The 26,429-nt window shown below is 36.6% G+C and overlaps 1 pseudogene; it reads left to right on the plus strand.

Moving 5' to 3' along the window:
• The first annotated feature begins 4,707 nt into the window (after nt 1-4,707).
• Nucleotides 4,708-4,848, plus strand: LOC118149052 (U8 small nucleolar RNA; annotated as a pseudogene).
• Nucleotides 4,849-26,429: the final 21,581 nt, after the last annotated feature.

The following is a 26,429-nucleotide window of genomic DNA, read 5'->3' on the forward strand; positions in this document are numbered from 1 at the left end:
GAATGAACACAAAAACATAAAACACTGGTTGAGACAAACGAGCCCAAGTTCTACCATTGGCTCTGGCACTAATTCGACATGTAAATTTATGTCACTTCATGTCTCTAGGCCTCAGTTCACACATCTAAAGATGTGATTGTGGAGCAATCATTTTATTTATTTTAAAGAAATGATGTAATTATAAATTATGCTTAAGCTAATATAAGCTCATAGTAATAAAGTCAAGTATTACACAAGATTGTAAAGGTTTTTTTCACTTGCCTAATTGTTACCTTTAATTCACCAGTAACAATATCTGTTATCAGTATCTTGTAGACTCTTAATAATTTTACCTGCACGTGAAAGTATAGTAATTCTTAGGCCCTGGTAAAAGAACAACAAAAGTAGGTCCTTGTGCCCAGCACCCAGCACAGAGCCTGGCACACTTACAATCGATGCCTGAATGACTTGATCTCGGTGCCCCAGGTCCTGCCTTACAAATGGGTTGGTGCTAAATTAATTTTTCTCCTGTGTTCTGGCTTTTTTCTTCTCAGTCTGCTACATCACTAGGGCTTTAAGCTGTGTCCTGAACTTCACTCTGTGGCGGGGGTTCTACTTGACTCCTGATACACGTTTTTCTGAAATCAGCTACAGCTTCCCTTCTGGTGGCAGCCTGGCACTGCTGGGCACACCCACTTCTTGTCTCAAACCAAGCCAGTCTCCTCCTGGCAATATGGTTGACTCTTCCAAGTGTGGTGGCTGTGTCATAAGAAAACACATAACAGCATGGGTATTTTTAAGTTTTGCGGTGTTTTCTCATAAGTCTGTTGTACAGTTGGACTGTAAATGGGCACCTTGGGCCAGCACAATCATCTGCAGGCCATGACATAAGTACAGTGGGACTGAATTTATTGGCTCTGAGTTTTCCCAGCATGACCTCAAACTATTACTTAGGTTTTTATATAAGCAAATAGACTTTTGGCTGCTACAGGTTCTAGCACAGATGCCTGAAGGAGCGACACAAAATATGTTGCCAATTAACTGTCTGGAGGGACTACTGTGCAATTTGAAACCATTGGAATATCCAGGGGCTTTCCCAAAATAACTTTTCTGGAAGTGATGTGTTTGTGTCAGCTAATTTCCTTGTCTGACGGTCTATTATAATAAACACACAGGACCATGAAAACGCTCTTGCCATATTTGGTTCAAATTTAAAATTTTATTTAATATTCTGTAGACAAAAGACTGCGTATGTAGATTATAGACTAAAGAGTATGTATGGGTAGTCCAGTCAAAAAGGATATAATGTAAATTTTTAAAAAAAGATTATCTTCTATTTAGACTAATCTATGTTGATTACTTTAATGGATCAGATAAAGTATTGTCTAAGACTGAGCTAAATATATTACAATGTACTATATTTTGATTAAATATTTTTAGGGGAGAATAAAAACCAAAGCAACCATGAACCCCAATGATCTTTTAACCTTTTTCGGTTCATCCATCTAAGTTCTATAGATCCTTTATGTAGTTATTTATTGTAAAAATGTGTTGTAACAACAGAAGTGAAAATTAAAATGGCAAAATATTCCCTCAGTAGCTCTGCTTACATTTTCTCATATTCTTGTAAACTTATTGTTACCTGAATATGCATACTTTTTTTTTGCTACAGGGTATAATTATATATCTTAGTTCTTTTTTAAAATTTAGAAATATTTCAAATTTGCAGAATAATATTATGAGCTGATGTACATGTATAACTAAGCTTCAACAAATATTAAGATATTGGCATGTTTTCTTCAGCTATCTTTCCTTAAAAAATTATAAAGAAATTAAACACTGTAGAGTTTAGATCCCCTATACCCTGTATGCCCTTCTTTAGCTTTATTTCTCGTTTCTTCTTCAAAGGTAGCAATAATCCTGAATTTAGTGTTTATTTCTTTCATGCGTGAGGTTTTACTGTGTAAGTATTTCATCTTTAGCAAATCTGGTGCATCATTTTCATGGTTTTACATTTAATAAAAATGGTATTAGATTAAATGTTCTTTTGCAACTTATTTCCCTCCAAATATATGTTAGAGATTTACTTATGTTGACACATATAGATTTAGCTCATTCATTTGAAGTGTCACATAGTAGGCCTTTGAATGAATGTATGTTAACATATATCCATTTTATAACTAAGCTGTGAGCATAATTACTGCTTTATGTCACTGGCTGTTGGAGAGTTTGTTATACAGGGTATGTAATCCAATTTTATTAGCGACTGACAAGTTGCTCTCAAGATATTTGCACAATATTATAATTCTGTGCTTGCTTCTTGACATACTTGCCAAAACTTGGTATTGTGAGTTCGCCACATTTTTGTTAATTTCCTGGGGGGGAAATAGTGTTACTCTTTCACTTTGTGTTTTTCTGGTTGTTGGTCAGTTTGATTATCTTCTCATGTGTTTGTTAGCCATTTAGATTTCCTGTTCTGTGACTTGAATATGTTCCAATTCTTTACCTATTTTAAAATTCGGTTGTTAATATTATTCTTACTAATTTTTAGGAATTCTTGCATTTATTCTAGGCACTAGTTCTTGTTCAGTGAAATCTTACAAATACCTTCTTTCAGACCTTAGTTTTTGTTGTATTGAAGTCCACTTTATTAATATCTTCCTTTATGACTTATGTAATTTGTATTGTTTAAGAAATTCTTTTTTATAACAAGGTTACAAACATATTCTGTATTTTCTTTTAAACATTTAACAATTTTGTTTTTAACATTTTGGCTTTAATTCCTTGGGATTTATTTTGGAGTATGGCATAGGATGGCATATTATTTAATGTTTTACCTTTGGATATCCAATTATCATAGCCCTATTTACTGAATTATTGGCAATGCCCCTTCTATCATGTATCTAGTCTATATATTCCTGTGTCTGTTTGCTGGATTCTATTCTGTTCCTGGTCTGCTAGTTTATTCTGCCAATGCTCTCCTAGCTTAAATGACAAAACTTTAAAATAAATGTCTTCATATCTGATCTTTAGTCCTAATTCATTAATTTTTTCTTGATTGTTTTTGCCTATTTGATCTTTCATATTTTAGGATAAACTCATCAAATTGCATGAATGACCTTGTTAGGATTTTGATTGGAATCATATCAAACTTTTATATTAACTTGGGGACATTTGACAATTTAAGGTCTGGAGCCCTGGGATTCATAAATACAGTATCACTATTCTTTTAATCAGATCTTCAATAATGTCTTCTAAATTTCTCCATAACAGTCTTGCATAGTTAGTGTTAGTTATATTTTTAGGTACCCTTTGATTTATTGCTATGGAGAATGGTATCTTTTTTGTTTACATTTTGTAATTGTTTATTAACTGCAATAGAGGGCTTTAAAAAAATTTCTAACTTTTGTGGGTACATAGTAGGCATATATATTTACAAGTTACATGAGATATTTTGATGCAGGTATGCAATGTGTAATAATCACATCAGGGAAAATGGGATATCTATCACCTCAAGCATTTATATTAATATCCTTTTAGTTATTTTAAGAAGAGCAACTAAATTATTTTTTAGCATAGTCATCCTGTTGTGCTAGCAAATTCTAGGTCTTATTTATTCTTTCTGGGTTTTTTTGTACCCATTAACTATATCCCCAGAAGGCCTATTTTTATTCATTGACTTTATTATATATTTAGCAATCCTTCTAAACTCGGTCATCAATTTCAATAGTAGGTTTAAGAATTATCTTGGATTGTCTGTGTGGACAATTATATTGTCAGAATATAAGGGCCGTTTTTTATATTTTTTTCCTATTATTACTATATTTTCATTTGTTTATCTAGACATTTCTAGGATTTGTTTCCAATAGGCTGTTGCATAGAAGTGGTGATGAGTATATTCTTGTCTTGTTTCTAATGTTAAAGCAATGTCTTCAGTTTGTTTGGCTAGTTGATAGATATCCTTTATCAAATTATGTTGGTCATTACTCTCTTTGTTCTTAGATCTCTGCCTTTCTTTTGCAAACTACATCTCCTAGACACTCCCAACTGGGTTTTGGCTATGTTTGGCCAATAGAATGAACTGTTAGGAGACTGGAGTGAAAGAAAAACTAAAGTCGGGAATTTTCTCTCCTACTCTTGATGTTTTTTCAGGTAGGATCTGGCAGTAGTTCCATCTCCTCCTAGAAACAGTTCGTTTTTACATGGTTCTCTTTCATACCAGATAGTCTTTATATACATCCCGCCCTTGCCTGCTGGCCTGAGGTCTTGGCCTCTACCTATACTACCTCCTTCTTTTGTACCTCACATTAGGAATTAAGTAGCTTCCTGCTTCATCAATGTTTGTCACCTTTTCTGATTTTGTGCTCTCTCCACACCTCTGTAACTAGTTCCCTATGTTAAATTCCTTACAGGACAATTTGGTGTGGGATTTTATTGACTGGATCCCAATAATACATCAGATTAGAAAAGTACCAGTTCCTTCTTTGTTTGCTAGCGGTATCGTTTGTCTGCTTTGTTTTGTTTTAATATAGTGAGATTACATTTTATTAAATCATTTTTGTTATTGAGTTGCTATATATGAACAACTGAGAATTGTACATATTATTACCCTTTTATTCTATTAATGTGGTATATTGAATTTAATAGACTCCCTAAAGACACACCATTTTTGTACTCCTTCAGTAAACCCTATTTGTTTATGATGTCCTTTCAAGAACATTGTGCTGATCATCAGGTGACAGAATTCTTACTTACATGTTCTTCCTTTTGCAGGGCAGATTAGAACATGATGATTGGGGATTCACATGATATGTGATTAACATTTCTGTGTAATCAGGACTTGCAACACCCCAAATGCTCCTATCTGACACTTCCTAAAAAATAAACAAATAATAACACAGTGCTAAACTTTATTGTTTGCTATATTTTAAAAGAACTTTTGCATCTGTGCTTATGAGTGTAATTATTTTATAATTTTCTTGTATTGCCCTTATCTAATTTAGGAATGCAATTTCAGTGCTCATTGTGAGTTTCATTTGTGTTCATTTTAAAGGTAATTTGTTATTTATTTCAGCTTTTAGGATTAATTCTTCATCCTTAACAATTACAGTTTTATTATGATTTTATTCTTTTGAATAATTATCTCTTTAAATATTACTTCTGCTCATTTCATTCATGCTTTTCTTATATTCCTATAAGATTTACATTGGACACACTTTCACCTCTGTTCATTTAAAAATGTAATTACTTCTTTTAAATAATATCATATTATTATTTTTGCAAGTTGAATTTCTTTTTTTTTATATTGCATTTTAGGTTTTGGGGTACATGTGCAGAACATGCAAGACATTTGCATAGGTACACACAAGGCAGTGTGTTTTGCTGCCTTCCTCCCCTTAACCCACATTTGGCATTTCTCCCCAGGTTGTCCCTCCCCAGCTCCCCCACACTGCTGTCCCTCCCCTCTTCCCCCCAATAGACCCCAGTGTTTAATACTCCCTTCCCTGTGTCCATGTGTTCTCACTTTTCATCACCCACCTATGAGTGAGAATATGTGGTATTTCATTTTCTGTTCTTGTATCAGTTTGCTGAGAATGATGTTCTCCAGATTCATCCATGTCCCTTCAAACGCCACGAACTCATCATTTTTGATTGCTGCATAATATTCCATGGTGTATATGTGCCACATTTTCCCAATCCAGTCTATCATGGATGGGCATTTGGGTTGGTTCCAGGTCTTTGCTATTGTAAACAGTACTGCAATGAACATTCGTGTACATGTGTCCTTATAGTAGAACGATTTATAGTCCTTTGGATATATACCCAGTAATGGGATTGCTGGGTCAATTGGAATTTCTATTTCTAAGGCCTTGAGGAATCGCCACACTGTCTTCCATAATGGTTGAACTAATTTGCACTCCCACCAACAGTGTAAGAGTGTTCCTATTTCTCCACATCCTCTCCAGCATCTGTTGTCTCCAGATTTTCTAATGATGGCCATTCTAACTGGCATAAGATGGTATCTCAATGTGGTTTTGATTTGCATCTCTCTAATGACCAGTGATGATGAGCATTTTTCATATGTTTATTGGTCTCATGTATGTCTTCTTTCCTAAAGTGTCTGTTCATATCCTTTGCCCACTTTTGAATGGGCTTGTTTGTTTTTTGCCTGTAAATCTGTTTAGTTCTTTGTAAATTCTGGATATCAGCCCTTTGTCAGATGGGTAAACTGCAAAAATTTTTTCCCATTCTATTGGTTGCCGATTCACTCTAATGACTGTTTCTTTTGCCGTGCAGAAGCTGTGGAGTTTGATTAGGTCCCATTTGTCTATTTTGGCTTTTGTTGCCAATGCTTTTGGTGTTTTGGTCATGAAGTCCTTGCCTACTCCTATGTCCTGAATGGTTTTGCCTAGATTTTCTTCTAGGGTTTTTATGGTGCCAGGTCTTATGTTTAAGTCTTTAATCCATTGGGAGTTAATTTTAGTGTAAGGTGTCAGGAAGGTTCCAGTTTCTGCTTTCTGCACATGGCTAGCCAGTTTCCCCAACACCATTTATTAAACAGGGAGTCCTTTCCCTGTTGCTTGTTTTTGTCAGGTTTATCAAAGATTGTATGGTTGTAGATATGTTGTGTTGCCTCCGATGCCTCTGTTTTGTTCCATTGGTCTATATCTCTGTTTTGGTACCAGTACCATGCTGTTTTGGTACCAGTACCATGCTGTTTTGATTACTGTAGCCTTGTAGTATAGTTTGATATCTGGTAGTGTGATGCCCCCACTGTGTTCTTTTTGCTTAGAATTGACTTGGCTATGCGGGCTCTCTTTTGGTTCCATATGAAGTACATGGTGGTTTTTTCCAGCTCTGTGAAGAAAGTCAGTGGTAGCTTGATTGGGATAGCGTTGATTCTGTAAATTACTTTGGGCAGTATAGCCATTTTCATGATATTAATTCTTCCTAACCATGAACATGGAATGTTTCTCCATCTGTTTGTGTCCTCTCTTATTTCATTGAGCAGTGGTTTGTAGTTTTCCTTGAAGAGGTCCCTTACGTTCCTTGCAAGTTGAATTTCTTATATTTTAATTCTTTTTTTATGGATTTTATGGATTTTAATTCATATTTTTTATGAATCATCACCTGTTAAATACTGTAATAGATTGATTACAAATTCTTTGTCTTTTTTATAGAATTAATTTTATCTTCAGTAAATTAACATTCTGAATATATTTTTTTCTGATTGTCTTTCTGAGCTTTAGATTTGGTATAGTATTTTGATTTGCAGCCTCATTTTGAATGGTAGCTTCTTTCCCACTTTTATCTCCTTCTCTGCTTGCCCCTCTCTAAGTTTTTTTTTTGTTTTCATGTAGGCTCCAAGTCCCCAGTAAGATCCAAGTGTTTTAATGTATTTTGGTGCCTCTGTTCTCATATAATTTTGGTGATGTTACAGATCGAAATACCAAGCCAGTTATTGGCTTAGTTCTCTTTCTAGACTTGAGCCTGTGTTTGTGTCCTACTACCTTGCCAATTGCGGTTGCAGAATAATGGCTCCCACAGATGTCCATATCCTGATCCTAATCCTTAGAACCTATGAACATCCTACCTTATAAGGCAAAAGAGACTTTGCAGATGTGATTAAGGTGAAGGACTTGGTATGAGGAGATTATCAAGGTGGTCCAATCTAATCACATACATTTTTAAAACCAGAGAAAAATTTCTCACTGTAATCAGTCAGAGATGACCAGAAAAAGAGTCAGAGAGTTGCTGTGTTTGAAAATGAAGGAAGGAGCTCATGAGTCAAGAAATGACGAGTGGAAAAACGAAAGGAGCTAGAAAAATAAAACAAACTCTCCCATAACCTTCAGAGAGGAATGCAGTTCTGCTGACATCATGATTTTAGCCCAGTGAGAACTGTGTCAATGTACAGAGTATAAGATAATACATTTATGTTTTTGAGGTAATTGGTTATAGCAGTGATGGGAGACTGATAATAATTAGTTTTACCAACCAATTATAAACTGTATCCTCAGTAAGAGATGTATTTCTTTTAAAAGTACTTTCAATACTTTAAAAGTACTTTTACATACTTTTTAAAGTTCCATTTTATTTCCTTTTTTGCTATGCTTCTTTTAAATGTATTAATGCTTGCTCTAGGAGCCCCTAAAAATGGTTACATTACAATAAAGATGTATTACAATATGCATCTTTAACACAGTCTGCACTGAATTAATATTATACCACTTTACATGCGATTTAAGAACCTACATTTACCCCTCCTCTCTTTTGTTTTATTATATAATACTTCCATCTATATTATAAGCCTCATAATGCAGTCTTGTAGTTTTTAAGGTAAACAACTATTTTTGAAACAATTAAATAAAAGAGTATTTTTTATTTGCCTTTGTATTTACCATTTCTACTTTTAACTTCCCCCTGTAATTCCAAGTTTTCATATAGCATAATATCCCTTCAAATTAAATAACTTTGTTAAGTACTTCTCATAAAATGAAACTATTGGCAAACATTATCTCAGCTTTCCTTTATCTGCAAATACTTCAACTTAACCTTGCTTTTTAACATATATTTTTTATGGATGTGGAATTTTAGGCGAATGGTTTTCCCCTCAGTACTTTACAGATGTCATTTGATTGTCTTCTGGTTGCCATTGTTCCTTATAAAAAGTCATTTCTTATTTGTATCATCATTCTTTTATATGCACTGTGACTTTCTTCAGTAGCCGTTTTAAAAATTTTCTTTCATATTTAGCAATTTGACTATGATGTTTGCAGATGTTGTTTCTGTTAACATATTTATCGTGCTTGGGATTTGTTGGGTTTCATGCATCTGTGACTTGAGGTTTTGCCCATCAAATGTGCAAAATAGTCCAATTTCTTCTAAATATTTTTCTGTTATATTCCCTTTCCCTTAATTATACATCTGTTAGACTATTTAAATGTATTTACAGAATGCAGATAATTTTCTCCTTACAAATTATTTTATTTTTTTCTTCAGTTTATATAATTTCAATTGGTTTGTCTTCAAGTTCACTTAGTCTTTTATCTACAGTGTGCAATTTGCTGTTAATCTTATCCAGTACATTTTGAAATGTAAAATACAGTACATTTTTGTTGTTGTTGCAGAATTCTATGTGGTTCTTTCTCTTTAAATACTTTTTACCTACTATAATATTCTTTAATATATTAACAATAATTGTTTTTATGTTCTACTTGCTCCTTAAGTAATGGGGTCATCTGTAGTTCTGCTTCCATTGGCTGTTTGTGTTTCAGACACTGTGATAAGAAGAACAATAGAGGTGTTTCATCTCTCAGACAAGGTGAGAAGCTGATTGCTCAGATTCCTTTCATAGTTGAGTTGTTCCAGATTGGGCCACCACTTTAACTAGATTGAGTTCATCTGTGACTAGCCCAACTTCCAACATCTAGTACAGCTGCCTCTTTTGATTTAACTGTGTTTGAACTGGGAATGGGCTGAGCTGCAGTTTTTGATTTTTAAACTTTTTCATTATGCACTCCAACTATGTTCCGGGAATCCAGTCACTGTGAGAGTATGCAGAACTATGGTTCCAGACTCTTCTCACTGTTGCTATGTTGTGGGAAAGAAGGTGAATTTGGGGAACAAATACATTTTTTTGTGTATGTTTGCATTCCTTCCAGGTTTCTTCCTGTTTGGCTGTCCCACACTATCTTTTAGAAGCTTGTCTAATTTCTTTTCCTTGTAAAATGTGTCAGGACCAAGGGAAAACTTTTCCTTTACTCTGTAAAGGTTAACTGAAAATTAACTCATAAAAGGCAGTTTAATAGGCGAAAAGGCATACCAATTTATTAACATGTACGGAGGACTTTATGAAATCTCAGCATAAGTTCTCAGAGAAAAGATTGTTGACACCTTGACACCCTAAAAAAATAGGGTTTTGGGTCACGGCAAAACAGGTATGGTAGGGAGAGGAAAGGAGGCCTGACTAGTAAATATGGTCTGGTTATGCAGATAAAACCCCAGAAGTAGCAGCCCTGCAACAAAGTAAATGTTTCTTTAAGATCTCAGTTAATCTTTCCTAAATCAAAACAGGGGAGGCACTCAGAGATAGCCTGGCTGCAATAGTGCAGACTTTCTGTAGAGATGCAAGTTCCCCACAAAAGACAGATTTTCAGCAGTTCTTGTTTTTTGAGCCTTCTGAATAGTTATCTTGAAATATGTCAAAAATATTTTAAGGTGAAATATTTTGTTTCTTTCAAATGTCTTGGTCTGAGGAAAGTCTGATGCCCTATGTTCCAGTACCTAAACCAACTACCTATCTCCAGGTATGGAAATTTCTGTGGTCTCTATTCTCCTAAGAAGAATATTTCTATTTCCCCTAAGAAGGGGTCTAGCTGAAATTTCTTTCATCAGACCACAAATAAGCCATGACTATGCTGATGCTCTATTTCATTGTATGGTAATGTTTAAAGTTGATTTTAAGTTAAAAAATTTGGAGAAATAAGAGACTCAAAAACAATTTTGTTAGAGTTGCCTGAGATATTTGAATTCTATTTCATTTACAGTTTGTAAAAAAAAATCAATAATACTGTTTTCTCGCTCATATAATAAATTGGTCCTCTAATTTTTTTAATGCACTATTTATTTTAGTTGGGACTTAAGTTTCCTTATGTGGATTGTCTTTATCTTTCTTTTTTAGTAATTATAGTAACTTTTCACAAAACATAGAGTGGGCTTTATCTTTTTTTTTTTATTTTCTTGAGACGGAGTTTCACTGCCCTGGCTGGTGTGCAATGAATGATCTTGGCTCACTTCACCCTCCATCTCTTGGATTCAAGTGATTCTCCTGCCTTAGCTACCCTAGCAACTGGGATTACAGGCACATGCCTGGCTAATTATTTTATTTTTATTTTAAAAATATTTTTAATAGAGGCGGGGTTTCATCATGTTGGCCATAAACTATTCTTCTGTTACTCTCTCAGTTGTATCCAGGCATCATTCTCTCTATTTTATCACTACTTTAAAAATGGAATGGTTTTCATCAAATGGCTCAAAGGTTTATTGATGTGAAAAAATTTAGAATGGCTTTTTCGTAAAGCATTTTAGAGACTCACATAGTGAGGATTACAGAGAAACTGTAGGAGAGTAATTGTGCAATTTATTTTAACTTTTAATTGTCAAAAAATCCCTAAATATAAATGTGTTAAAATGTGAAGTGAGAGTTCGTCTTTTCAACCACTGACTAAACTGTCAAAGCTGAAAACAATTGGCTAATCTGTACCACTCCCTTTATTACATACTGAGTGCCCATGTAGGAATGGGGTTACTTGGGGATCCTTCTATCTGTTTCACTGCTCTACTTGTTTGCCTTGATACCAGGCATGTCCAGGTGTGTATTTACTTTTAACTTTTCAGTAATAAGTATGATCTTTATTTGTGAAATTACCTTTTTCTGCAATTCAGAAAAATCACCAGCAGTTTATTTTCAGCTGTCACTTATTCATCCTCCCTGATCTCCAGGTCGGGAATGCTGATTAGCATCATGTTGGAGCATTTCAGTCTGTCCTCCAGGACGCTTAAATCCTTTTCATATTAAAAAACTTGATATTTTTATGCTGGCTTTGATTTAATTTTCTGTATTCTCCTCCAATTCATTAACACTCTTTGGCTAGGATTTAATAATCTATAACTTTTTAATAACAGTGATGAAAATTGTAATTCATAGGATTACTAAGAGCTGCTTCTCCTATTCATTCCTCTCCTCCTTTTCTTCCTACTGCTTTTTCAAGATCTCTCCGGTCTTTGATGCATAGCTACTTGTTGTATGTTGGTTTTATTTTGCCTTTTTTGATGTTATTCCTTTTTTTTTTTAAAACTTTTGAGAATTTTAAGAACATTTATTTTTCTAGAAGACTTTTAGATTATTTTTTATTTGCCTGGAATTGAGTCTTCCCATTTGTTGAATATTTTACAATTATTTGGGCTATCTTTCATCTTAATCTTTTATGTGTTCTGATTTTTGTTTGTTTGTTTGTTTTTGAGAAAAGTCTCACTCTCTCATCCAGGTTGGAGTGCAGTGGTGTAATCTTAGCTTACTCCCACCTCCACCTCCTGGGTTCAAGTGATTCTCATAATTTACCCACTGAGTAGCTGTGATTACAGTTGTGTGCCACCACACTCAGCTAATTTTTGTATTTTTAGTAGAGACAGGGTTTCATCTTGTGGCCAGGCTGGTCCCAAACTCCTGGCCTCAAGCTATCTGCCCACCTCAGCCTGCCAATTTGCTGCAACTACAGGTGTCGGGAACTATGCTTGACTATGTTCTGGAATTTTAGTTTGCAAGTTCATCATATGCAGAAGTTTCCTCTATGTCCCTCTCTACCTTCCCCAGCTTTCAGTTATCTTCCTGACTCTTGGTTTCTGATGCTTCCATTGGTTTCAGCAGGGTTCCCCATTCAAGAACAATTTTATATTGGTGGATCGGGACTTTTGTTTGCAGAGCTGGTGCTGATTAGTAATAAGAAATTTGGTCCAGTTCCTGTTGTTCCTTCTTGGCCACTCTAGGCAATGGAGCTATGAAGACCTCCAATAGTGGTGATATACTGACTTTGGTTAGTGGGTTGGGGAAACCCTCATGGCAGGACAATCTGGCTTGACTCAGTGTGTCTGTCTGCTCTCTTTCCCCACAATGATTAGGGATTTCTATCCTTTTTGTCACAGTAGAGGTGAAAACTGTCTGCCTGTTTTAGATTTCAGAGCTACTGCTTATATCCCTGTATTTCTTTTTCTATTTTTTTTCTCTCTCTGGAGTCATTTGTGTGTGAGGATAAGTATGTATTTGCATATTTTCTTATATTATATCTTTGCTATTTTGGTGTGGAGGCAAGAGGTAGAAAGGTGGTCTTCTATGTAAAATCATATACCATCTCTAGCAAAAGTTCAGATTTATATTTATAAATAGTATATATAAATATATTTGAAATAAGTATTTAGTAGGTTAGAGGGCATGAGGCTTGAGACATGAGTTCCTTTCTGAGAGATTTCAGGATTTTTTCCTGAAAAAGATACACTGTTTTGTGGCAAGAATAATGGAGGAGAAAGAGATAAATTCCAGAGATTTCAAAAATAGTATCCAATTAGAGATGAACAGTGGTTCTCAAAAGAGCTACACTGCCCCCAAGGGGGTGTTTTGGAAATTGACGGTAGTATTTTGGGTTGTCACGGTTATGGTGAGAAGCTTCTGATACTTAGCAGGTCGGGTCCAGGCATGGTTAATATGCAGGAATGTGCAGGACAGTCCTGTTCAACAATCTTGTATGTCCTGAATGACTTTCAGATGTCCTAGGCAGACATTCATGTGGGTGAAGCACCTATTTAAAATCATTTAAGTACAAACCTATTTTACATGTTAAGTATTTTTCACAAGATTTTATTATATACTGAATTTTCCAGGAAAACTACCATATTAATTCAGTGAATACTATGCTTTTTTTGTTTGGAATTTTACCATGAATTATTCACCATTTCAGAAAATAGTTTCACTGACAGCAACAGTGATCATGGTATAAAATCACCATAATAACAAATCTGGACTATTTTGTTATCTGTGATATTTATTCACAATGGAGAAAATAAGAGATTCTTTTGAATAAACTTAAAATTGAATATTACCTAATGAAATCACATGAAGAATGAAGATTTCACCACATTTTATTGTTTCTTAAGGGAGTTTCATATTATGAAACTGGTAGATTAGACTTCTGTTTGAGGAGATAATATAAAATTATTGATCATATTATAGTCATCACATTTTTTAGTGATACAATAATAAATATCTATATTGGAAATTACATAATGAAATTAGTTATTGCTTTTGGGATCCTGTTGCTTTTCAACATTATTCTGATACTGTCTCCAAAGGCCTAGCACACTAGTTCTCTTTAGTCTTTTGTACTGAAATTCCTTTTCAAAAGTATGACCCTTTATTTTCCATGATCTATTAAAAGCTATGGTTTCTGGAGTCTTTGTAAATTTTGAGACTAAATGTATGCTTCAACCTGTAGGGAGATATCAGGAAAGATGATAATATTTTTGCCCTATCCCATATCATAAGAAAATGATGCTTTTAATATTAGACTTATAAACACAGCCTAGCTTATTTATGAGGATATCCTACTTTCACTTACTTCTTCCACTTCATAAGCATGTAACTAATCTTGGCATTTATCCGTACTTTATTCCATGTTATTTTCCTCTTTCCCTTATCTTACAAAAACAATTTTGGCGCGTTAATACGTATCTTATCAGGTATTATTCTAATGCTACTCATGTTGCTGTTCTTTTTTCTTCCAGCTACTTTGTGTGGTTGACTTCTGATCATCTTTCTTTTCTGAAATCTACATATTCTTATTATAAGTAGATGCAATCACCTGACAACTTCAAAATATCTTCTATTGTCATGTTGTCTGAGAATTTACATATTGGAATACATGTGATTTTATCATAAATTTGCTTTTTAAAATTTTCATTTTATACTATAGTTAGGACTTCATACTGATTATTTTGATGTTTTTGTGGACAAAATTTTGTTTTCCTCTCAAATTCATATGTTAAAATTCTAACTCTAGCAGAACCCCCAGTGTGATAGGGCCTTTAAGGAGATAAGGGGTTAGGTGACATCATCAGGGCAGGACCCTAATCCAATATGACTGATGGCCTCTTAAGAGGAGAAAGACACAATAGGGATGTGCACACACAGAAAAGACCGCGTGAAGACACAGTGGGAGGGTGGCCTTCTGCAAGCCAAGAAGAAAGGCCTCAGGAGAAACCAAGTGAACTGATACCTTGATCTTGGACTTCCAGCCTTTAGAACTGTGAGAAAATAAATTTCTGCTGTTTAAGCCAATCAGTTTTTGGTATTTTGTTATGACAGGCCTTGCAAACTAATACAGGTATTATATCTGTAGGCAGGCGAAATTGTCTGTGATTATCTCTTTCAAGCAAGTTAAGAGGGTATCACAAATCATTTGTTACAAATGAGGTTTGGGAAAGTCATGGAGTACTCACAAAGAGCCACATGCTTTCCATATTCTCCAGCCCCCATGCAGCTTGCTGGAGCCATAAAACCAGCACTACCTCTGGCTCGTGAGCAGAAATACTTACATTATTTCTAGACCGAACTATAGATGAGTCAAAATATAACTTCTAGCGCCATCTTTGTACCTGTGACAGCAATTACCAAGTCCTGCATTCAGATGGTGGAGCACAAGGAGCTACATCTGAGACAGCTGCTCTTGAGGATTGAAAAAATTCACACTGGACATTGTGTGAGTGAGAAATACACTTTTCTCAGGGTCACAAGGTTTTTTAAGATAAAACTTACTGCTACTCTGATTATACAAAATTTGGCATAGGAAGAGGAATGCTGCAATAACAAAAACTGAAATATGTTTCATTGGCTGCACTGTCAGGTAGAGGGAGCAGGGAGACTTTACTGGAATCTGGGAACATGGCGATCTATGTTATACGGAGTAAAAATATATTAACCCTACCACCTTTGGTAGCAAGGGTAAGGAAGTGGTTGGAAAAGAGAACATTAACAATGTATGCAGGGTGCTATGGGTGACTTTCAGCAAGGTATAAGAAAACAGGAGAAGTGAATAAAGCATTATGGTAAATAGAAGGAGTCCAGAACCTTGCAGTGCTGGAGAAGCCAACTGCTTTGAGATCCTAGATGAAAGATATTTAAGCAAGCCTTCAGAAATAAATACCCTAAAAACCTCTTAGGTACCTGAAAAACTTCAAGGAAAAGATTAGAAGGAGAATATGGTCTCCCCATATTAGTTCAGCAACTTCAGGGTAACAGCTACCAAGTTAAAAACAAATATACAAAGAAAAAAATCCCCACCAAAAACCTCACATAGGTAAGAGAGAAAATAAGTAGATTTATGACATCACAAAAAGACCTGAAGTTGTAGTTTCTGGAATATCGTTCTCAAAAGATGCAGATTGATCATGAGACATGAATCTGGTATAAAAAAGCTGTGACAATTGGAGATTTATTTATTTTAATTTTTATGTTTTTTCCATAAGTTATTGGGGTACAGGTGGTGTTTGGTTACATGAGTAAGTTCTTTAGTGGTGATTTGTGAGATTATGGTGCACCTACTACCTGAGCAGAATACACTGCACCGTATTTGTAGTCTTTTATCCCTTGCACCCCTCCCACTCTTGCCCCCAACTCCCCAAAGTCCATTGTATCATTCTTATGCCTTTGAATCCTCATAGCTTAGCTCCCACATATCGGTGAGAACATACAATGTCTGGTTTTTTATTTCTCAGTTACTTCACTTAGAATAATAGTGTCCAATCTCATTCAGATTTCTGTAAATGCTGTTCATTCATTCCTTTTTATGGTTAAGTAGTAGTTCATCATATATATATATATATATATATATATATCTCACAGTTTCTTTGTTCACTTGTTGATTGATGGGCATTTGGGTTGGTTCTATGATTTTGCAATTGTGAATTGTGCTGCTATGAGCATGTATGTGCAAGTATCTTTTTCGTAAAATGACTTCTTTTCCTCTGGGTAGATACCAAGTAGTGAGATGGCTAGATCAAATGGTAGTTCTAGTTTTAGTTCTTTAAGGAATCACCACACTCTTTTCCACATAAGCTGTACTAGCTTTCATTCCCACCAGCAGTGTAGAAGTTTTCCCTGATTACTACATCCACACCAATGTCTTCTGTTTTTTGATGTTTTGATTATGGCCATTCTTGTAGGTGTAAGGTTGTATTGCATTGTGGTTTTGATTTGCATTTCCCTAGTCATTAGTGATGCCGAGCATTTTTGCATGTTTGTTGGCTGTATTAGTCTATTTCCATGCTGCTGATAAAGACATAACTGAGATTGGGAAGAAAAAGAGGTTTGATTGGACTTATAGTTTCACATGGTGGGGGAGACCTCTGAATCATGGCAGGAGGCAAAAGGCACTTCTTACATGGTGGTGGCAAGAGAAAAAATGAGGAAGATGCAAAAACAGAATGCACTGATAAAACTGTTGGATCTTGTGAGACTTATTCACTACCATGAGAACAGTATGGGGGAACCGCCCCCATGATTCAAATTATCTCCCACCAGGTCACTCTCACAACGTGTGAGAATTATGGGAGTACAATTCAAGATGAGATTTGCGTGGAGACACAGAGCCAAATCATATCATTATGCCCCTGGCGCTCCAAATCTCATGTCTTCATATTTTAAAGCCAATCATGCCTTCCCAACAGTTCCCCAAAGTCTTAACTCATGTCAGCATTAACCCAAAAGTCCATGGTCTAAAGTCTCATCTGAGACAAGACAAGTCCCTTCCTTCTGTGATCTTGTTAAATCAGTAACAAGCTAGTTACTTCCTAGATACAATGGGGTACAGGCATTGGATAAATAGACCTGTTCAAATGGGAGACATTGGCCAAAAGGGGTTACAGGGCCCATGCAAGTCTGAAATCCAGTGGGGTAGTCAAGTTCTAAAGCTCCAAAATAATCTCCTTTGATCCATGTCTCACATCTAGGTCACACTGATGCAAGAGGTAGGTTCCCATAGTCTTGGGCAGCTCTGCCCCTGTGGCTTTGCAGGATGAAACCTGCTGCCTGGCTGCTTTCACAGGCTAGTGTTGAGTATCTGTGGCTTTTCCAGGTGCATGGTGTAAGCTGTAAGTGGATCAGAGGTCTGGATGATGGTGGCCCTCTTCTCACAACTCCACTAGGCAGTGTGCCTGTAGCGACTCTGTGTGGGGCCTCTGACCCCATATTTCTTTTTCACACTGCCCTAGCAGAGGTTCTCCATGAGGGCCCCACTCCTGCAGCAAACTTTTGCCTGGGCATCCAGGAGTTTCCATACATCTTCTGAAATCTACATGGAAGTTCCCAAACCTCAATTCTTAATTTCTGTGTATCCACAGGCCCAACACCATGTGGAAGCTGCCAAGGTTTGGGGCTTGCACCCTCTGAAACCATGGGCTGAGCTGTACCTTGGCCCCTTTAAGCAATGGCTGGAGCAGGTGGGACACAGGCAACCAAGTTCCTAGGCTGCACACAGCATGGGAACGCTGGGCCTGGCCCACAAAACCACTTTTTCTTCCTGAATCTCTAGGCTTGTGATGGCAGGGGCTGCCATGAAGACCTATGACATGGCCTGAAGACATTTTCCCCATTGTCTTGGGGATTAACATTGGCTCCTTCTTACTTATGCAAATTTCAGCAGCCAGCTTGAATATCTCCTCAGAAAAATGGGTTTCTCTTTTCTCATCATCAAGCTGCAAATTTTCCAAAGTTTTATGTTCTGTTTCCCTTTTAAAATGAAATGTTTTTAACAGCACTCAAGTCACATTTTGAATAGTTTGCTGCTTAGAAACTTCTTCCACCAGGTACCCTAAATCACCTCTGTCAAGTTCAAAGTTCTACAGATTTCTAGGACAGGGGCAAAATGCCACCAGTCTCTTTGTTAAACATAACAAGACTCGCCTTTGCTCCAGTTCCCAACAAATTCTTAATCTCCATCTGAGACCACGTTAGCCTGGACTTTATTGTTCATATCAGTATTTTTGTCAAAGCCATTCAATAAGTCTCTAGGAGGTTCCAAAGTTTCCCACATTTTCCCCTCTTCTTCTGAGCCCCCATAAACTGTTCCAACCTCTGCCTGATGGCCAGTTCCAAAGTAGCTTCCACATTTTTGGGTATTTTTCAGCAACACCCCACTCTACTGGTACCAATTTACTGTATTAGTCAATTTTCATACTGCTGATAAAGACATACCTGAGACTGGGAAGAAACTGTAAATCCATTAATTGGATTTACAGTTTCACATGGCTGAGGAAACCTCAGAATCATGGCTGGAGGCAAGAGGCACTTACTGCATGGTGGCAGCAAGAGAAATAATGAGGAAGATGCAAAAGTAGAAACCCCTCATAAGACCATCAGATATCATGAGACTTATTTACTACCATGAGAATGGTAAGGGGGAAACTGCCCCCATGATTCAAATTATCTCCCACTGGGTATCCCCATAACACATGGGAATTATGAAAGGATGATTCAAGATGAGATTTAGGTGGGGACACAGAGCCAAACCATATCATTGGCCATTTGTATATCTTCTTTTAATAATTGTCTATTCATGTCCTTAATCCACTTTTTGATGGAATTGTTTTTTTTTCTTACTGATTTGAGTTCATTGTAAATTCTAAATATTAGTCCTTTGTCAGATGTATAGCTTGTGAAGATTTTCTACCACTCTGTGGGGTGTCCATTTACTCTGCTGGCTGTTCCTTTTGCCATACAAAAGCTTTTTAGTTTAATTAAGCCCCAACTACTTATCTTTGTTTTCATCGCATTTGCTTTTGGGTTCTTGGTCATGAAATCCTTGCCTAACCCCAAAGAAGGGTTTTCCAATGTTATCTTCTAGAATTTTTATAGCGTCAGATCTTAGATTTACGTCTTTAATCCATCTTGAGTTGATTTTTGTATAAGATGAGTGATGAGGATAAAGTTTTTATTTTCCCATACGTGGCTAGTCAATTATCCCAGCATCATTTGTTGAAAAGGTTGTCCTTTCCCCACTTTATGTTCTTGTTTGCTTTGTCAAAGATCAGTTGGCTGTAAGTATTTGGGTTTATTTCTGAGTTCTCTATTCTGTTCCATTGGTCTGTATGCCTGTTTTTATACCAGTATCATGCTGTTTTGGTGACTGTGGCCTGTAGTATGGTTTGAAATCAGGGTAGTGTGATGCCTTCAGATTTGCTCTTTTTGCTTAGTGATGATTTGGCTATGCAGGCTCTTTTTTGGTTCCATATGAATTTTAAAATTGATTTTTCTAATTCTGCAAAGAATGATGGTGGTATTTTTATGGGGATTGCATTGAATTTGTAGGTTGCTTTTGACAGTATGGTCATTTTCACAATATTGATTCTATCCACCCATGAGCATGAGATGTGTTTCCATTTGTTTGTGTAGTCAGTTTCTTTCAGCAGTGTTTTATATTTTTCCTTGGAGAGGTCTTTTGACTCCTTGGTTAGGTATATTCCTAAATACTATTTTTTGCAGCTATTATAAAAGGGGTCAAGTTCTTGATTTAGTTTTTTGCTTGGTCACTGTTGGTATATTGAAGAGCTACTGATTTGTGTACATTAATCTTGTATCCAGGAACATGGAACATGGCTGAATTATTTTTTCAGTTCTGGAATCTTTCTAGAGGAATATTTAGGGTTTTCAAGGCAAATGATCCTATTGTCAGCAAACAGTGACAGTTTAACTTCCTCTTTACCAATTTGGATGCCATTTTTTTCTTTCTCTTGTCAGATTGCTCTGGCTATGAATTCCAGTACTACATTGAAGAGGAGTGGTGAGTTGACATCCTTGTCTTGTTCCATTTCTCAGATGGAATGGTTTCAACTTTTCCCCATTTAGTATTATGTTGGCTGTGGGTTTGTCATAGATGGCTTTTATTATATTGAGGTATGTCCCTTGTATGTTAATTCTGCTGAGAGCTTTAATCATAATGAGATGGCAGATTTTGTCAAATGTTTTTATCTGCATTTATTGAAATAATCGTAATTTTTGTTTTTAAATTCTGTTTATGTGGTGTATCACATTTATTGACTTGTATATGTTAAACCATCCTGGCATCCTTGATATGAAACCCACTTAATCATGTGGATTATCGTTTTGATATGTTGTTGGATTTGGTTAGCTAGTATTTTGCTAAGGATTTTAGCATCTATCTTCATCAAGGATATTAGCCTGTAGTTTTCTTTTTTGGTAATGTCCTTTCCTGGTTTTGGTATTAGGGCGATGCTGCCTTCATAGAATGAATGAGGGAAGGTTCCTTCTTTCTCTGTCTTGTGGAATAGTGTCAGTAGGATTTGTACCAATTCTTCTTTGAATCTGGTAGAATTCTGCTGTGAATCTGTCTGGTCCTGGAATTATTTCGTTGGTTATTTAAAAGTTATCATTTCAATCTCACTGCTTGTTACTGGTCTGTTGATTAATCTTGTACCTAGAAACTTTGCTGAATTCTTTTTTCAGTTCTAGAATCTTTCTGGAGGAGTCTTTATAGTTTTCAAGGCAAATGATCATATTGTCAGCAAAAAGTGACAGTTTAGCTTCTTTACCAATCTGAATGCCCTTTATTTCTTTCTCTTGTATCTATTCTTCCTGATTTAAGCCAGAAGGGTTGTATTTTTCCCAGAATTTATCCACCTCTTCTAGATTTTCTTCTAGATTTTCTAGTTTATATGTATAAAGGTGTTCATAGCAGCCTTGAATGATCTTTTGTATTTCAGTGGTTTCAGTTGTAATATCTCCTGTTTCATTTCTTAGTGAGGTTATTTGGATTTTCTCTCTTCTTCCTTAGTTAATCTTGCTAATGGCCTATTAATTCTATTTATTTTTTCAAATAACCAGCTTCTGGTTTCACTTATCTCTAGTATTTTTTTGGTTTTAATTTCATTTAGTTCTGCTGAGATCTTGGTTATTTTCTTTCTTCTGCTGGGTTTGAATTTGATTTGTTCTTTTTTCTCTAGCTCCTTGAGGTGTGGCCTTAAATTGTCTGTTTGTGCTATTTCAGTCTTTTTGATGGAGGCATTTAGGGCTATAAACTTCCTCTTAGCACCAACTTAGCTGTATTACAGAAGTTTTGACAGGTTGTGTCATTATTGTTGTTCAGTTCAAAGAATTTTTAAACTTTCATCTTGATTTTGCTTTTGACCCAATGCTCACTCAGGAGCAGGTTATTTAATTTCCACATATTTCCATAGTTTTGAAAGTTCCTTTGGAGTTGATTTCCAGGTTTATTCCATTGTGATTTGAGAGAGTGCTTGATATAATTTCTATCTTCTTAAGTTTATTGAGGCTATTTTGTGGCCTATCACATGGTCTGTCTTGGAGAAAGTTCCATGTATTGCTGAATAAATATGTATGATATAATCATTCGATGAAATGTTCTGTATATATCTTTTAAGTCCATTTGTACCAAGGTGTAGTTTAAAATCATTGTTTCTTTATTGACTTTCTGTCTTGATGATCTGTCTAGTGCTGTCAGTGGAGTACTGAAGTCTTCCACAGTTTTTTTTTTTTTTTTTTTGAGATGGAGTTTCACTCTTGTTACCCAGGCTGGAGTACAATGGTGCGATCTCGGCTCACTGCAAGCTCTGCCTCCTTGGTTCAGGCAATTCTCCTGCCTCAGCCTCCTGAGTAGCTGGGATTACAGGCAAGCACCACCATGCCCAGCTAATTTTTTGTTTTTTAGTAGAGACCAGGTTTGACCATGTTGACCAGGATGGTCTTGATCTCTTGAACTCGGGATCCACCCACCTCGGCCTCCCAAAGTGCTGGGATTACAGGCGTGAGCCACTGCGCCTGGCCGAAGTCTTCCACTATTATTGGGTTCCTGTTTATTTCATTTCTTAGGTCTATTAATAATTGTTTTATAAATTTGGGAGCTCCAGTGTTAGGTGCATATATGTTTAGGTTTGTGATATTTTCTTGTTGGACAATAGTGTCAATAGGATTGGCACCAATTCTTTTGTCATTGTATAATATCCCTCTTTATCTCTTTTAACTGTTATTATTTTAAAGTTTGTTTTGTCTGATATAAGAATAACTACTCCTGTCCCCTTTTGGTGTCCATTTGCATGAAATGCCTTTTTCTACCCCTTTAAGTTTATGTGAGTCCTTATGTGTTAGGTGAGTCTCCTGAAGGGAGCAGATAGTTGGTTTGTGAGTTCTTATCCATTCTAGGGTTCTGTATCTTTCAAGTGGAGCATTTAGGCCATTTACATTTGATGTTAGTATTGAGATGTGAAGTACAATTGCATTCATTGTGCTATTTGTTGCCTGTGTACTTTGGTTATTTTGTTTTGTTTTTTTTTTTTTTTTTTTTTTTTTTGCTTCTTGTGTTTTTGTTTTCTAGGTCCTGTATGATTTATGCTTTAAAGACATAATGTTTTGATGTGTTTCCAGGATTTGTTTCAGAAATTAGAACTCCTTTTAGCAGTTCTTGTAGTGGTGGCTTGGTAGTAGTGAATTCTCTCAGTGTTTTTCTGAAAGAGACTGTACCTTTGCTTCATATACAATGCTTAGTTTTGCTGGATACAAAATTCTTGGCTAATAATTGTTTTGTTGAGGAGGCCGAAGATAGGGCCCTTCAATTCTTACTAGCTTGTAGTGTTTCTGCTGAGAGATCTGCTGTTAATTGATAGGGTTCTCTTGATAGATTACCTAGTGCTTCTGTCTCATAGCTCTTAAGATTCTTTCCTTCACCTTAACTTAAAATAACCTGATGACAATGTGTCTAGGTGATGGTCTTTTTGCAATAACTTTCCTAGTTGTCCTTTGTGCTTCTTGTATTTGGATGTCTAGGTCTCTAGCAAGGCTGGCAATGCTTTCCTTGATTATTCCCCCAAATATATTTTCCAAGCTTTTATAATTCTCTTCTTCCTCAGGAGCACCAATTATTTTTAGATTTGATTGTTTAATATAATCTCAGATATCTTGGAGGCTTTGTTCATAGTTTCTTATTCTTTTTTCTTTGTCTTTGTTGAATTACATTAATTTGAATATCTCATCTTTGAGCTCTGAATTTCTTTATTCTACTTGTTCAATTCTATTGGTGAGACTTTCCAGAGCATTTTGCATTTCTATAAGTGTGTCCAATGTTTCCTGAATCTTTGAAGATTTTTTTCTTTAAACTATCTATTTCCCTTCACTTCTTGTATTGCTATTTTAAATTTCCTTGAATAGTGCTTCACCTTTCTCTTGTGCCTCCCTTATTGGCTTAATAACTAACCTCCTGAATTCTTTTGCTGATAAATCAGGGTTTTCTTCTTGGTTTGGATCCATTGCTGGTGAACTAGTGTGATTTTTTGGGGGCTGTTAAAGAGCCTTGTTTTGTCATATTACCAGAGTTGGTTTTCTGACTTTTTCTCATTTGGGTAGGCTTCTTTCAGAGGGATGATCTAGGCATGAAGGCTGTTCTTCAGATTCTTTTGTCCCATGGGGTGTTCCCTTGATATAGTTGATGTGGCTTCCTGTGAGCCAAACTGCAGTGATTGTTGTCTCTCTTCTGGGTCTAGCTGCCCAGCAAGTCTACCAGGCTCTGGGCTGGTACTGGGGGTTGTCTCCACAGAGTCCTGTTATGTGAACTGACTATGGTTCTCTAAGCTGTGGATATCAATGCCTATTCTGGTGGAAGTGGCAGGGAGGTGCAATGGACTCTGTGAAGGTTCTTAGCTTTGGTGGTTTAATACTCTATTTTTGTGCTGGTTGGCTTCCTGCTGGGACATGGTGCTTCCCAGAAAGTGTCAACCGTGGTAGTATGAGAAGAACCATCAGTGATGGTGGGGAAGAAACTTTGAATGCCCAAGATTATATGGCATTTGTTGTCACTTACCAGGATGGGTAGGGAAGGACCATCAGGTCGGGGCAGGTCTAGGCGTGTCTGAACTCAAACTCTCCTTGGGTGGGTCTTGTTGTAGCTGCTGTAGGGGCTGGGGGTAGGTTCCAGGTCAATGGAGTTGTGTACCTTTGAGGATTATGGCTGCCTCTGCTGAATCATGCAGGTTGTCAGGGAAGTGGGGAAAAACCAGCAGTCACAGGCCTTACCCAGCTCCCACACAAACCAAAGTGCTGGTCTCATTCCCACTGTGCCTTTTTAACAGCTTCAAGTCTGTCTCTAGGTGTTGGGGCAGGTGGGCTTGAGAACTTGCCCCAGGTTACCTACCGTCTAGCTGCAAAAGACAAGGACCTAGTTCTTCTCTGGCCTGTGGAGTCTGCACACTGGATTTGTGCCTCCTCCGAGTTCTGGCCAGGAGGCTTCTCTCCCAGTTCAAATAGTTACAAAGTTAGCTAGAGATTTCCTTCTCCCTGTAGTATTCACCCCCACCTTCTGGCTCCTCTGGCCACCCTCCTGGTGAATCCCTGTGGTGCCAGGTAGCAATGGCCTGCTTGGGGAACCAGTGAGCTCCCAGGGCCTTTCTGTTGCTTCCTGTACCCTGTATTTCACTTGGTTCTTTAAAATGACTCAGCACCAGGTAAGGTTTGAAGCTTCTCCTGCAAACAGACCTTAGGTTTCTCCAGTGGGGTGTGTGTTCAGGAGAGGATTCTATCCCTTTCCCAGTTCCACAGTTGGGGCACTCACAGTATTTGGGGTGTCTCCTGGGTCCTGCAGGAGCAGTCTGCTTTCTTCAGAGGATTTGTGGGTCCTTTTGGATAGCTGGTTTGTTCTTGCAGTCAATCTGGAGCTAAAATTCACACTGTGACCCTCTGCGATGCTGCTCTGTCCTTCCAAGTGGGAGCTGCAGTCTATTCTTGCCTCCCATCTGCCATGATGATGACTTGTGAGGAGGTTTAATACAAAACTTACTACAGTACAATTTTGGTGGCTTTATACGACCAACATTTTTCTTTCTCATTTACCTCAGATCTGATGCTAGTGTGATGCTTCACAATTATTGGCTCTTTGAATCTCATCTTCTATTTATATTTTTTGGCTCATTTTTCTCTCAGTATTTAATTTTTTAAAACTGATTTACATACTATACATATTAATCTGGTATCTCCTTGTAGACTCCAAATATTTTCCCCCTTTTTCATTTGTTTCTTAACTTTGTTTACATTGTAACTTTTTTAACATCAGAGTTTCAATTTTTCATGTGATTCAAACTGTCAGTCTTTTACTTTTATAAAACACTCTTTTTCTTATCTTATTAAGCCTGGCCTTCTAGAACAACGTCAAAGAGTGGCAGTAATAAAAGCTGTCAGTGCCTTGTTCCTGATTTCAATAGGAATATTTCTAAAATTTCAGTGTAAAATAGTATATTTGTTATAGGAATGACTTGGTTTAAGTATTATATGAGGTCCTCAGCACATAAGCTGCAAATAATAGCTATAATTTATTATTTGGCAAACTGCTTAAATTTCTCTTCCAAGTCTCTCTACTAGTAAACAAGGGATTGGGGCTGGATAATCTCTAAGGTTATTTCCAGCATAGTGTGTCTTGAAATTCCAGGATAAATTTATTTTTTTATTTTTTTGAAATGGAGTTTCACTCTTGTCTCCCAGGCTGGAATGCAGTGGCATGATCTCTGCTTATGGCAAACTCTGCCTCTCAGATTCAAACGATTCTCCTGCCTCAGCCTTCCAAGTAGCTGGGATTACAGGCTCCTGCCACCATGCCCAGCTAATTTTTGCAGTTTTAGTAGAGATGAGGTTTTGCCATGTTAGCCAGGCTGATGTCAAACTCTTGACCTCAGGTGATCTGCCCGCCTTGGCCTCCCAAAGTGCTGGTATTACAGACATGAGTCACCATCCTGGCCTCCAGGATAAATTTTCAAAAGTCTCATGTCATTTTATCAGCCTAAATAATCACGAATCTTATCTATAAAATGAAACACATAATCTCAAAGCC

The sequence above is a fragment of the Callithrix jacchus genome, chromosome 17 (assembly GCF_049354715.1).
Source record: "Callithrix jacchus isolate 240 chromosome 17, calJac240_pri, whole genome shotgun sequence".
Taxonomy (NCBI): Eukaryota; Metazoa; Chordata; class Mammalia; order Primates; family Cebidae; genus Callithrix; species Callithrix jacchus.